Consider the following 15,110-nt stretch of genomic DNA (forward strand, 5'->3'; position numbering starts at 1 on the left):
AAACCGCCTTAGCATGGATTCCTAAGTGGCCATCGGGCAGGATATCACCTCCTCTCTTCACATAACTGGCCTTAAGGAAACCACGTTAGCATAGATTCCTAAGTGGCCATGGGGCAGGATATATCCCCTCTCTTTCCATCACTGGCCTTAAGGAAACCACCCTGGCATGGATTCCTAAGTGGCCATGGGGCAGGATATCCCCCCTCTCTTCCCTTCACTGGCCTTAAGGAAACCACCTTGGCATGGATTCCTAAGTGGCCATGGGGCAGGTTATCCCTCCTCTCTTCCCATCACTGGCCTTAAGGAAACCACCTTAGCATGGATTCCTAAGTGGACATGGGGCAGGAAATCCCCCCCTCTCTTCCCATCACTGGCCATCAGGAAACCACCTTGGCATGGATTCCTAAGTGGCCATGGGGCAGGATATCCCCCCTCTCTTCCCATCACTGGCCTTAAGGAAACCACCTTAGCATGGATTCCTAAGTGGCCATGGGGCAGGATACTCCCCCTCTATTCCCATCACTGGCCTTAAGGAAACCACCTTAGCATGGATTCCTAAGTGGCCATGGGCAGGATATCCCCCCTCTCTTCCCATCACTGGCCTTAAGGAAACCACCTTAGCATGGATTCCTAAGTGGCCATGGGGCAGGATATCCCTCCTCTCTTCCCATCACTGGCCTTAAGGATACCACCTTAGCATGGATTCCTAAGTGGCCATGGGGCAGGATATCACCCCCTCTCTTCCCATCACTGGCCTTATGGAAACCACCTTAGCATGGATTCCTAAGTGGCCATGGGGCAGGATATCACCCCCCCTCTCTTCCCATCACTGGCCTTATGGAAACCACCTTAGCATGGATTCCTAAGTAGCCATGGGGCAGGTTATCACCCCCCCTCTCTTCCAATCACTGGCCTTAAGGAAACCACCTTAGCATGGATTCCTAAGTGGCCATGGGGCAGGATATCCCCACCTCTCTTCCCATCACTGGCCTTAAGGAAACCACCTTAGCATGGATTCCTAAGTGGCCATGGGGCAGGATATCCCCAGCTCTCTTCCCATCACTGGCCTTATGGAAACCACCTTAGCATGGATTCCTAAGTGGCCATGGGGCAGGATATCACCCCCCCTCTCTTCCCATCACTGGCCTTATGGAAACCACCTTAGCATGGATTCCTAAGTGGCCATGGGGCAGGATATCACCCCTCTCTTCCCATCACTGGCCTTATGGAAACCACCTTAGCATGGATTCCTAAGTGGCCATCGGGCAGGATATCACCTCCTCTCTTCACATAACTGGCCTTAAGGAAACCACCTTAGCATAGATTCCTAAGTGGCCATGGGGCAGGATATATCCCCTCTCTTTCCATCACTGGCCTTAAGGAAACCACCCTGGCATGGATTCCTAAGTGGCCATGGGGCAGGATATCCCCCCTCTCTTCCCTTCACTGGCCTTAAGGAAACCACCTTGGCATGGATTCCTAAGTGGCCATGGGGCAGGATATCCCTCCTCTCTTCCCATCACTGGCCTTAAGGAAACCACCTTAGCATGGATTCCTAAGTGGACATGGGGCAGGAAATCCCCCCCTCTCTTCCCATCACTGGCCTGCAGGAAACCACCTTGGCATGGATTCCTAAGTGGCCATGGGGCAGGATATCCCCCCTCTCTTCCCATCACTGGCCTTAAGGAAACCACCTTAGCATGGATTCCTAAGTGGCCATGGGGCAGGATACTCCCCCTCTCTTCCCATCACTGGCCTTAAGGAAACCACCTTAGCATGGATTCCTAAGTGGCCATGGGGCAGGATATCCCCCCCTCTCTTCCCATCACTGGCCTTATGGAAACCACCTTAGCATGGATTCCTAAGTGGCCATGGGGCAGGATATCCCTCCTCTCTTCCCATCACTGGCCTTAAGGAAACCACCTTAGCATGGATTCCTAAGTGGCCATGGGGCAGGATATCACCCCCTCTCTTCCCATCACTGGCCTTATGGAAACCACCTTAGCATGGATTCCTAAGTGGCCATTGGGCAGGATATCACCCCCCCCTCTCTTCCCATCACTGGCCTTAAGGAAACCACCTGGGAATGGATTCCTTAGTGGTCATGGGGAAGGATATCAGCCCCTCTCTTCCCATCACTGGCCTTCAGGAAACCACCTTGGCATGGATTCCTAAGTGGCCATGGGGCAGGATATCACCCCCCTTCTCTTCCCATCACTGGCCTTCAGGAAACCACCTTGGCATGGATTCCTAAGTGGCCATGGGGCAGGATATCACCCCCCCTCTCTTCCCATCACTGGCCTTATGGAAACTACCTTAGCATGGATTCCTAAGTGGCCATGGGGCAGGATATCATCCCCTCCCTGTCTTCCCACCACTGGCCTTAAGGATACCAACTTGGCATGGATGGCTAAGTGACCATGGGGCAGGATATCCCTCCTCTCTTCCCATCACTGGCCTTATGGAAACCACCTTAGCATGGATTCCTAAGTGGCCATGGGGCAGGATATCACCCCCCCTCTCTTCCCATCACTGGCCTTATGGAAACCACCTTAGCATGGATTCCTAAGTGGCCATGGGGCAGGATATCACCCCCTCCCTGCCTTCCCACCACTGGAATTAAGGATACCACCTTAGCATGGATTAGTAAGTGGCTATGTGGCAGGATATCCCCCCTCTCTTCCGATCACTGGCCTTATGGAAACCACCGTAGCGTGGATTCCCAAGTGACCATGTGGCAGGATATCCCCCCCTCTGTTCCCATCACTGGCCTTATGGAAACCACCTTAGCATGGATTCCTAAGTGGCCATGGGGCAGGATATCCCCCCTCTCTTCCCCTCACTGGCCTTAAGGAAACCACCTTAGCATGGATTCCTCAGTGGCCATGGGGCAGGATACCCCCCTCTCTTACCATCACTGGACTTAAGGAAACCACCTTAGCATGGATTCCTAAGTGGCCATGGGGCAGTATATCCCCCCTCTCTTCCCCTCACTGGCCTTAAGGAAACCACCTTAGCATGGATTCCTAAGTGGCCATGGGGCAGGATACCCCCCTCTTACCATCATGGACTTAAGGAAACCACCTTAGCATGGATTCCTAAGTGGCCATGGGGCAGGATATTCCCCCCCTCTCTTCCCATCACTGGCCTTAAGGAAACCACCTTAGCATGGATTCCTAGTGGCCATGGGGCAGGATATCCCCCCCTCTCTTCCCATCACTGACCTTCAGGAAACCACCTTGGCATGGATTCCTAAGTGGCCATGGGGCAGGATATCCCCCCTCTCTTCCCATCACTGGACCTAAGGAAGCCACCTTAGCATGGATTGCTAAGTAGCCATGGGGCAGGTTATCACCTCACCCTCTCTTCTCATCACTGGCCTTATGGAAACCACCTTAACATGGATTCCTAAGTGGCCATGGGGCAGGATACCCCCCTCTCTTACCATCACTGGACTTAAGGAAACCACCTTAGCATGGATTCCTGAGTGGCCATGGGGCAGGATATCCCCCCTCTCTTCCCCTCACTGGCCTTAAGGAAACCACCTTAGCATGGATTCCTAAGTGGCCATGGGGCAGGATATCCCCCCTCTCTTCCCATCACTGGCCTCAAGGAAACCACCTTCGCATGGATTCCTAAGTGGCCATGGGGCAGGATATCCCCCCCCCTCTCTTCCATCACTGGCCTTCAGGAAACCACCTTGGCATGGATTCCTAAGTGGCCATGGGGCAGGATATCCCCCCTCTCTTCCCATCACTGGCCTTAAGGAAACCACCTTAGCATGGATTCCTAAGTGGCCATGGGGCAGGATACTCCCCCTCTCTTCCCATCACTGGCCTTAAGGAAACCACCTTAGCATGGATTCCTAAGTGGCCATGGGGCAGGATATCCACCCCTCTCTTCCCATCACTGGCCTTAAGGAAACCACCTTAGCATGGATTCCTAAGTGGCCATGGGGCAGGATATCCCTCCTCTCTTCCCATCACTGGCCTTAAGGAAACCACCTTAGCATGGATTCCTAAGTGGCCATGGGGCAGGATATCACCCCCTCTCTTCCCATCACTGGCCTTATGGAAACCACCTTAGCATGGATTCCTAAGTGGCCATTGGGCAGGATATCACCCCCCTCTCTTCCCATCACTGGCCTTAAGGAAACCACCTGGGAATGGATTCCTTAGTGGTCATGAGGAAGGATATCACCCCCCTCTCTTCCCATCACTGGCCTTCAGGAAACCACCTTGGCATGGATTCCTAAGGGCCATGGGGCAGGATATCACCCCCCTTCTCTTCCCATCACTGGCCTTCTGGAAACCACCTTGACATGGATTCCTAAGTGGCCATGGGGCAGGATATCACCCCCCCTTTCTTCCCATCACTGGCCTTATGGAAACCACCTTAGCATGGATTCCTAAGTGGCCATCGGGCAGGATATCACCTCCTCTCTTCACATAACTGGCCTTAAGGAAACCACCTTAGCATAGATTCCTAAGTGGCCATGGGGCAGGATATATCCCCTCTCTTTCCATCACTGGCCTTAAGGAAACCACCCTGGCATGGATTCCTAAGTGGCCATGGGGCAGGATATCACCCCCTCCCTGTCTTCCCACCACTGGAATTAAGGATACCACCTTAGCATGGATTAGTAAGTGGCTATGTGGCAGGATATCCCCCCTCTCTTCCGATCACTGGCCTTATGGAAACCACCGTAGCGTGGATTCCCAAGTGACCATGTGGCAGAATATCCCCCCTCTGTTCCCATCACTGGCCTTATGGAAACCACCTTAGCATGGATTCCTAAGTGGCCATGGGGCAGGATATCCCCCCTCTCTTCCCCTCACTGGCCTTAAGGAAACCACCTTAGCATGGATTCCTCAGTGGCCATGGGGCAGGATACCCCCCTCTCTTACCATCACTGGACTTAAGGAAACCACCTTAGCATGGATTCCTAAGTGGCCATGGGGCAGGATATCCCCCCTCTCTTCCCCTCACTGGCCTTAAGGAAACCACCTTAGCATGGATTCCTAAGTGGCCATGGGGCAGGATACCCCCCTCTTACCATCATGGACTTAAGGAAACCACCTTAGCATGGATTCCTAAGTGGCCATGGGGCAGGATATCCCCCCTCTCTTCCCCTCACTGGCCTTAAGGAAACCACCTTAGCATGGATTCCTAAGTGGCCATGGGGCAGGATATTCCCCCCCTCTCTTCCCATCACTGGCCTTAAGGAAACCAACTTAGCATGGATTTCTAAGTGGCCATGGGGCAGGATATCCCCCCTCTCTTCCCATCACTGGCCTTAAGGAAACCACCTTAGCATGGATTCCTAGTGGCCATGGGGCAGGATATCCCCCCCTCTCTTCCCATCACTGACCTTCAGGAAACCACCTTGGCATGGATTCCTAAGTGGCCATGGGGCAGGATATCCCTCCTCTCTTCCCATCACTGGCCCTAAGAAAACAACCTTAGCATGGATTGCTAAGTAGCCATGGGGCAGGTTGTCACCTCACCCTCTCTTCTCATCACTGGCCTTATGGAAACCACCTTAACATGGATTCCTAAGTGGCCATGGGGCAGGATACCCCCCCTCTCTTACCATCACTGGACTTAAGGAAACCACCTTAGCATGGATTCCTGAGTGGCCATGGGGCAGGATATCCCCCCTCTCTTCCCCTCACTGGCCTTAAGGAAACCACCTTAGCATGGATTCCTAAGTGGCCATGGGGAAGGATATCCCCCCTCTCTTCCCATCACTGGCCTCAAGGAAACCACCTTCGCATGGATTCCTAAGTGGCCATGGGGCAGGATATTCCGCCCCCTCTCTTCCATCACTGGCCTTCAGGAAACCACCTTGGCATGGATTCCTAAGTGGCCATGGGGCAGGATATCCCCCCTCTCTTCCCATCACTGGCCTTAAGGAAACCACCTTAGCATGGATTCCTAAGTGGCCATGGGGCAGGATACTCCCCCTCTCTTCCCATCACTGGCCTTAAGGAAACCATTTTAGCATGGATTCCTAAGTGGCCATGGGGCAGGATATCCCCCCCTCTCTTCCCATCACTGGCCTTAAGGAAACCACCTTAGCATGGATTCCTAAGTGGCCATGGGGCAGGATATCCCTCCTCTCTTCCCATCACTGGCCTTAAGGAAACCACCTTAGCATGGATTCCTAAGTGGCCATGGGGCAGGATATCACCCCCTCTCTTCCCATCACTGGCCTTATGGAAACCACCTTAGCATGGATTCCTAAGTGGCCATTGGGCAGGATATCACCCCCCCTCTCTTCCCATCACTGGCCTTAAGGAAACCACCTGGGAATGGATTCCTTAGTGGTCATGGGGAAGGATATCACCCCCCTCTCTTCCCATCACTGGCCTTCAGGAAACCACCTTGGCATGGATTCCTAAGTGGCCATGGGGCAGGATATCACCCCCCTTCTCTTCCCATCACTGGCCTTCAGGAAACCACCTTGGCATGGATTCCTAAGTGGCCATGGGGCAGGATATCACCCCCCCTCTCTTCCCATCACTGGCCTTATGGAAACCACCTTAGCATGGATTCCTAAGTGGCCATCGGGCAGGATATCACCTCCTCTCTTCACATAACTGGCCTTAAGGAAACCACCTTAGCATAGATTCCTAAGTGGCCATGGGGCAGGATATATCCCCTCTCTTTCCATCACTGGCCTTAAGGAAACCACCCTGGCATGGATTCCTAAGTGGCCATGGGGCAGGATATCCCCCCTCTCTTCCCTTCACTGGCCTTAAGGAAACCACCTGAGCATGGATTCCTAAATGGCCATGGGGCAGGGTATCACCGCCCCCCCTGTCTTCCCATCACTGGCCTTAAAGAAACCACCTTAGCATGGATTCCTAAGTGGCCATCGGGCAGGATATCACCCCCTCTCTTCCCATCTCTGGCCTTAGGGAAACCACCGTAGCATGGATTCCTAAGTGGCCATGGGGCAGGATATCCCCCCTCTCTTCCCATCACTGGCCTTAAGGAAACCACTTTAGCATGGATTCCTAAGTGGCCATGGGGCAGGATATCCACCCTCTCTTCCCATCACTGGCCTTAAGGAAACCACCTTAACATGGATTCCTAAGTGGCCATGGGGCAGGATATCACCCCCCCTCTCTTCCCATCACTGGCCTTAAGAAAACCACCTTGGCATGGATTCCTAAGTGGCCATGGGGCAGGAAATCCCCCCTCTCTTCCCATCACTGGCCTTATGGAAACCACCTTAGCATGGATTCCTAAGTGGCCATGGGGCAGGATATCACCCCCTCCCTGTCTTCCCACCACTGGAATTAAGGATACCACCATAGCATGGATTAGTAAGTGGCTATGTGGCAGGATATCCCCCCTCTCTTCCGATCACTGGCCTTATGGAAACCACCGTAGCGTGGATTCCCAAGTGACCATGTGGCAGGATATCCCCCCCTCTGTTCCCATCACTGGCCTTATGGAAACCACCTTAGCATGGATTCCTAAGTGGCCATGGGGCAGGATATCCCCCCTCTCTTCCCCTCACTGGCCTTAAGGAAACCACCTTAGCATGGATTCCTCAGTGGCCATGGGGCAGGATACCCCCTCTCTTACCATCACTGGACTTAAGGAAACCACCTTAGCATGGATTCCTAAGTGGCCATGGGGCAGGATATCCCCCCCCTCTCTTCCCCTCACTGGCCTTAAGGAAACCACCTTAGCATGGATTCCTAAGTGGCCATGGGGCAGGATATTCCCCCCCTCTCTTCCCATCACTGGCCTTAAGGAAACCAACTTAGCATGGATTTCTAAGTGGCCATGGGGCAGGATATCCCCCCTCTCTTACCATAACTGGCCTTAAGGAAACCACCTTAGCATGGATTCCTAGTGGCCATGGGGCAGGATATCCCCCCCTCTCTTCCCATCACTGACCTTCAGGAAACCACCTTGGCATGGATTCCTAAGTGGCCATGGGGCAGGATATCCCCCCTCTCTTCCCATCACTGGCCCTAAGGAAACCACCTTAGCATGGATTGCTAAGTAGCCATGGGGCAGGTTATCACCTCACCCTCTCTTCTCATCACTGGCCTTATGGAAACCACCTTAACATGGATTCCTAAGTGGCCATGGGGCAGGATACCCCCCTCTCTTACCATCACTGGACTTAAGGAAACCACCTTAGCATGGATTCCTGAGTGGCCATGGGGCAGGAAATCCCCCCTCTCTTCCCCTCACTGGCCTTAAGGAAACCACCTTAGCATGGATTCCTAAGTGGCCATGGGGCAGGATATCCCCCCTCTCTTCCCATCACTGGCCTCAAGGAAACCACCTTCGCATGGATTCCTAAGTGGCCATGGGGCAGGATATTCCCCCCCCTCTCTTCCATCACTGGCCTTCAGGAAACCACCTTGGCATGGATTCCTAAGTGGCCATGGGGCAGGATATCCCCCCTCTCTTACCATCACTGGCCTTAAGGAAACCACCTTAGCATGGATTCCTAAGTGGCCATGAGGCAGGATACTCCCCCTCTCTTCCCATCACTGGCCTTAAGGAAACCACCTTAGCATGGATTCCTAAGTGGCCATGGGGCAGGATATCCCCCCCTCTCTTCCCATCACTGGCCTTAAGGAAACCACCTTAGCATGGATTCCTAAGTGGCCATTGGGCAGGATATCCCTCCTCTCTTCCCATCACTGGCCTTAAGGAAACCACCTTAGCATGGATTCCTAAGTGGCCATGGGGCAGGATATCACCCCCTCTCTTCCCATCACTGGCCTTATGGAAACCACCTTAGCATGGATTCCTAAGTGGCCATTGGGCAGGATATCACCCCCCCTCTCTTCCCATCACTGGCCTTAAGGAAACCACCTGGGAATGGATTCCTTAGTGGTCATGGGGAAGGATATCACCCCCCTCTCTTCCCATCACTGGCCTTCAGGAAACCACCTTGGCATGGATTCCTAAGTGGCCATGGGGCAGGATATCACCCCCCTTCTCTTCCCATCACTGGCCTTCAGGAAACCACCTTGGCATGGATTCCTAAGTGGCCATGGGGCAGGATATCACCCCCCCTCTCTTCCCATCACTGGCCTTATGGAAACCACCTTAGCATGGATTCCTAAGTGGCCATCGGGCAGGATATCACCTCCTCTCTTCACATAACTGGCCTTAAGGAAACCACCTTAGCATAGATTCCTAAGTGGCCATGGGGCAGGATATATCCCCTCTCTTTCCATCACTGGCCTTAAAGAAACCACCCTGGCATGGATTCCTAAGTGGCCATGGGGCAGGATATCACCCCCTCCCTGTCTTCCCACCACTGGAATTAAGGATACCACCTTAGCATGGATTAGTAAGTGGCTATGTGGCAGGATATCCCCCCTCTCTTCCGATCACTGGCCTTATGGAAACCACCGTAGCGTGGATTCCCAAGTGACCATGTGGCAGGATATCCCCCCCTCTGTTCCCATCACTGGCCTTATGGAAACCACCTTAGCATGGATTCCTAAGTGGCCATGGGGCAGGATATCCCCCCTCTCTTCCCCTCACTGGCCTTAAGGAAACCAACTTAGCATGGATTCCTCAGTGGCCATGGGGCAGGATACCCCCCTCTCTTACCATCACTGGACTTAAGGAAACCACCTTAGCATGGATTCCTAAGTGGCCATGGGGCAGGATATCCCCCCTCTCTTCCCCTCACTGGCCTTAAGGAAACCACCTTAGCATGGATTCCTAAGTGGCCATGGGGCAGGATACCCCCCTCTTACCATCATGGACCTAAGGAAACCACCTTAGCATGGATTCCTAAGTGGCCATGGGGCAGGATATCCCCCCCTCTCTTCCCCTCACTGGCCTTAAGGAAACCACCTTAGCATGGATTCCTAAGTGGCCATGGGGCAGGATATTCCCCCCTCTCTTCCCATCACTGGCCTTAAGGAAACCAACTTAGCATGGATTTCTAAGTGGCCATGGGGCAGGATATCCCCCCTCTCTTCCCATCACTGGCCTTAAGGAAACCACCTTAGCATGGATTCCTAGTGGCCATGGGGCAGGATATCCCCCCCTCTCTTCCCATCACTGACCTTCAGGAAACCACCTTGGCATGGATTCCTAAGTGGCCATGGGGCAGGATATCCCCCCTCTCTTCCCATCACTGGCCCTAAGGAAACCACCTTAGCATGGATTGCTAAGTAGCCATGGGGCAGGTTATCACCTCACCCTCTCTTCTCATCACTGGCCTTATGGAAACCACCTTAACATGGATTCCTAAGTGGCCATGGGGCAGGATACCCCCCTCTCTTACCATCACTGGACTTAAGGAAACCACCTTAGCATGGATTCCTGAGTGGCCATGGGGCAGGATATCCCCCCTCTCTTCCCCTCACTGGCCTTAAGAAAACCACCTTAGCATGGATTCCTAAGTGGCCATGGGGCAGGATATCCCTCCTCTCTTCCCATCACTGGCCTTAAGGAAACCACCTTAGCATGGATTCCTAAGTGGCCATGGGGCAGGATATCACCCCCTCTCTTCCCATCACTGGCCTTATGGAAACCACCTTAGCATGGATTCCTAAGTGGCCATTGGGCAGGATATCACCCCCCCTCTCTTCCCATCACTGGCCTTAAGGAAACCACCTGGGAATGGATTCCTTAGTGGTCATGGGGAAGGATATCACCCCACTCTCTTCCCATCACTGGCCTTCAGGAAACCACCTTGGCATGGATTCCTAAGTGGCCATGGGGCAGGATATCACCCCCCTTCTCTTCCCATCACTGGCCTTCAGGAAACCACCTTGGCATGGATTCCTAAGTGGCCATGGGGCAGGATATCACCCCCCCTCTCTTCCCATCACTGGCCTTATGGAAACCACCTTAGCATGGATTCCTAAGTGGCCATCGGGCAGGATATCACCTCCTCTCTTCACATAACTGGCCTTAAGGAAACCACCTTAGCATAGATTCCTAAGTGGCCATGGGGCAGGATATATCCCCTCTCTTTCCATCACTGGCCTTAAGGAAACCACCCTGGCATGGATTCCTAAGTGGCCATGGGGCAGGATATCCCCCCTCTCTTCCCTTCACTGGCCTTAAGGAAACCACCTGAGCATGGATTCCTAAATGGCCATGGGGCAGGGTATCACCGCCCCCCCTGTCTTCCCATCACTGGCCTTAAAGAAACCACCTTAGCATGGATTCCTAAGTGGCCATCGGGCAGGATATCACCCCCTCTCTTCCCATCTCTGGCCTTAGGGAAACCACCGTAGCATGGATTCCTAAGTGGCCATGGGGCAGGATATCCCCCCTCTCTTCCCATCACTGGCCTTAAGGAAACCACTTTAGCATGGATTCCTAAGTGGCCATGGGGCAGGATATCCACCCTCTCTTCCCATCACTGGCCTTAAGGAAACCACCTTAGCATGGATTCCTAAGTGGCCATGGGGCAGGATATCACCCCCCCTCTCTTCCCATCACTGGCCTTAAGAAAACCACCTTGGCATGGATTCCTAAGTGGCCATGGGGCAGGAAATCCCCCCTCTCTTCCCATCACTGGCCTTATGGAAACCACCTTAGCATGGATTCCTAAGTGGCCATGGGGCAGGATATCACCCCCTCCCTGTCTTCCCACCACTGGAATTAAGGATACCACCATAGCATGGATTAGTAAGTGGCTATGTGGCAGGATATCCCCCCTCTCTTCCGATCACTGGCCTTATGGAAACCACCGTAGCGTGGATTCCCAAGTGACCATGTGGCAGGATATCCCCCCCTCTGTTCCCATCACTGGCCTTATGGAAACCACCTTAGCATGGATTCCTAAGTGGCCATGGGGCAGGATATCCCCCCTCTCTTCCCCTCACTGGCCTTAAGGAAACCACCTTAGCATGGATTCCTCAGTGGCCATGGGGCAGGATACCCCCTCTCTTACCATCACTGGACTTAAGGAAACCACCTTAGCATGGATTCCTAAGTGGCCATGGGGCAGGATATCCCCCCCTCTCTTCCCCTCACTGGCCTTAAGGAAACCACCTTAGCATGGATTCCTAAGTGGCCATGGGGCAGGATATTCCCCCCCTCTCTTCCCATCACTGGCCTTAAGGAAACCAACTTAGCATGGATTTCTAAGTTGCCCTGGGGCAGGATATCCCCCCTCTCTTACCATAACTGGCCTTAAGGAAACCACCTTAGCATGGATTCCTAGTGGCCATGGGGCAGGATATCCCCCCCTCTCTTCCCATCACTGACCTTCAGGAAACCACCTTGGCATGGATTCCTAAGTGGCCATGGGGCAGGATATCCCCCCTCTCTTCCCATCACTGGCCCTAAGGAAACCACCTTAGCATGGATTGCTAAGTAGCCATGGGGCAGGTTATCACCTCACCCTCTCTTCTCATCACTGGCCTTATGGAAACCACCTTAACATGGATTCCTAAGTGGCCATGGGGCAGGATACCCCCCTCTCTTACCATCACTGGACTTAAGGAAACCACCTTAGCATGGATTCCTGAGTGGCCATGGGGCAGGAAATCCCCCCTCTCTTCCCCTCACTGGCCTTAAGGAAACCACCTTAGCATGGATTCCTAAGTGGCCATGGGGCAGGATATCCCCCCTCTCTTCCCATCACTGGCCTCAAGGAAACCACCTTCGCATGGATTCCTAAGTGGCCATGGGGCAGGATATTCCCCCCCCTCTCTTCCATCACTGGCCTTCAGGAAACCACCTTGGCATGGATTCCTAAGTGGCCATGGGGCAGGATATCCCCCCTCTCTTCCCATCACTGGCCTTAAGGAAACCACCTTAGCATGGATTCCTAAGTGGCCATGAGGCAGGATACTCCCCCTCTCTTCCCATCACTGGCCTTAAGGAAACCACCTTAGCATGGATTCCTAAGTGGCCATGGGGCAGGATATCCCCCCCTCTCTTCCCATCACTGGCCTTAAGGAAACCACCTTAGCATGGATTCCTAAGTGGCCATGGGGCAGGATATCCCTCCTCTCTTCCCATCACTGGCCTTAAGGAAACCACCTTAGCATGGATTCCTAAGTGGCCATGGGGCAGGATATCACCCCCTCTCTTCCCATCACTGGCCTTATGGAAACCACCTTAGCATGGATTCCTAAGTGGCCATTGGGCAGGATATCACCCCCCCCCCACCTCTCTTCCCATCACTGGCCTTAAGGAAACCACCTGGGAATGGATTCCTTAGTGGTCATGGGGAAGGATATCACCCCCCTCTCTTCCCATCACTGGCCTTCAGGAAACCACCTTGGCATGGATTCCTAAGTGGCCATGGGGCAGGATATCACCCCCCTTCTCTTCCCATCACTGGCCTTCAGGAAACCACCTTGGCATGGATTCCTAAGTGGCCATGGGGCAGGATATCACCCCCCCTCTCTTCCCATCACTGGCCTTATGGAAACCACCTTAGCATGGATTCCTAAGTGGCCATCGGGCAGGATATCACCTCCTCTCTTCACATAACTGGCCTTAAGGAAACCACCTTAGCATAGATTCCTAAGTGGCCATGGGGCAGGATATATCCCCTCTCTTTCCATCACTGGCCTTAAAGAAACCACCCTGGCATGGATTCCTAAGTGGCCATGGGGCAGGATATCACCCCCTCCCTGTCTTCCCACCACTGGAATTAAGGATACCACCTTAGCATGGATTAGTAAGTGGCTATGTGGCAGGATATCCCCCCTCTCTTCCGATCACTGGCCTTATGGAAACCACCGTAGCGTGGATTCCCAAGTGACCATGTGGCAGGATATCCCCCCCTCTGTTCCCATCACTGGCCTTATGGAAACCACCTTAGCATGGATTCCTAAGTGGCCATGGGGCAGGATATCCCCCCTCTCTTCCCCTCACTGGCCTTAAGGAAACCACCTTAGCATGGATTCCTCAGTGGCCATGGGGCAGGATACCCCCCTCTCTTACCATCACTGGACTTAAGGAAATCACCTTAGCATGGATTCCTAAGTGGCCATGGGGCAGGATATCCCCCCTCTCTTCCCCTCACTGGCCTTAAGGAAACCACCTTAGCATGGATTCCTAAGTGGCCATGGGGCAGGATACCCCCCTCTTACCATCATGGACTTAAGGAAACCACCTTAGCATGGATTCCTAAGTGGCCATGGGGCAGGATATCCCCCCCTCTCTTCCCCTCACTGGCCTTAAGGAAACCACCTTAGCATGTATTCCTAAGTGGCCATGGGGCAGGATATTCCCCCCTCTCTTCCCATCACTGGCCTTAAGGAAACCAACTTAGCATGGATTTCTAAGTGGCCATGGGGCAGGATATCCCCCCTCTCTTCCCATCACTGGCCTTAAGGAAACCACCTTAGCATGGATTCCTAGTGGCCATGGGGCAGGATATCCCCCCCTCTCTTCCCATCACTGACCTTCAGGAAACCACCTTGGCATGGATTCCTAAGTGGCCATGGGGCAGGATATCCCCCCTCTCTTCCCATCACTGGCCCTAAGGAAACCACCTTAGCATGGATTGCTAAGTAGCCATGGGGCAGGTTATCACCTCACCCTCTCTTCTCATCACTGGCCTTATGGAAACCACCTTAACATGGATTCCTAAGTGGCCATGGGGCAGGATACCCCCCTCTCTTACCATCACTGGACTTAAGGAAACCACCTTAGCATGGATTCCTGAGTGGCCATGGGGCAGGATATCCCTCCTCTCTTCCCCTCACTGGCCTTAAGAAAACCACCTTAGCATGGATTCCTAAGTGGCCATGGGGCAGGATATCCCCCCTCTCTTCCCATCACTGGCCTCAAGGAAACCACCTTCGCATGGATTCCTAAGTGGCCATGGGGCAGGATATTCCCCCCCCTCTCTTCCATCACTGGCCTTCAGGAAACCACCTTGGCATGGATTCCTAAGTGGCCATGGGGCAGGATATCCCCCCTCTCTTCCCATCACTGGCCTTAAGGAAACCACCTTAGCATGGATTCCTAAGTGGCCATGGGACAGGATACTCCCCCTCTCTTCCCATCACTGGCCTTAAGGAAACCACCTTAGCATGGATTCCTAAGTGGCCATGGGGCAGGATATCCCCCCTTCTCTTCCCATCACTGGCCTTAAGGAAACCACCTTAGCATGGATTCCTAAGTGG

This window comes from Ambystoma mexicanum, chromosome 4p (genome assembly GCF_040938575.1).
Source record: "Ambystoma mexicanum isolate Mex_15411 chromosome 4p, UKY_AmexF1_1, whole genome shotgun sequence".
In the NCBI taxonomy this organism is placed as follows: Eukaryota; Metazoa; Chordata; class Amphibia; order Caudata; family Ambystomatidae; genus Ambystoma; species Ambystoma mexicanum.